The following is a 384-nucleotide window of genomic DNA, read 5'->3' as shown; positions in this document are numbered from 1 at the left end:
GAGGCTCGGCTCTATGACTTGCTCGGGGAGCCTTCGTGTTGTGCACGTCACATCCTGTTCCTGCGGCTTCGAATGATCGTGTAACGTCGTGATCACTCGGCATATCTCTTGGCACCTGAGAGGCCAAGCCTTCAACGTCTTCAAGAGCTCCTTCCGTTAAGCTCCCGTCTTCAAGAGCTCCTTCCGTTATGCTCCCGTCCTCCTCCAAGCTGCTAGATCCGATGTCCTCATCATAATCTCCTTCTTATAAGGTTATTTAACCCTAATTCGGTCTATTTTCGAAAAACCCGAAGCCTGGAACGGACGGTCTAGAAATGCACGTGGACCGTCCGTTCTAGCACGTAGAACGGACGGTCTGGCATTAGTGGACCGTCCGTTCCAGAC

General features: G+C 52.3%; 1 protein-coding gene across 1 annotated transcript in view; it reads right to left on the bottom strand.

Annotated features, from left to right (window-relative positions):
- LOC104815183 overlaps window positions 1-384 on the bottom strand; it is a 9,199-nt gene that overhangs the window by 6,955 nt on the left and 1,860 nt on the right. The window lies entirely within an intron of this gene.

This window comes from Tarenaya hassleriana, unplaced genomic scaffold (genome assembly GCF_000463585.1).
Source record: "Tarenaya hassleriana unplaced genomic scaffold, ASM46358v1 Cleome224, whole genome shotgun sequence".
Classification (NCBI taxonomy): domain Eukaryota; kingdom Viridiplantae; phylum Streptophyta; class Magnoliopsida; order Brassicales; family Cleomaceae; genus Tarenaya; species Tarenaya hassleriana.
This window is presented reverse-complemented; position numbering and strand designations above follow the sequence as displayed.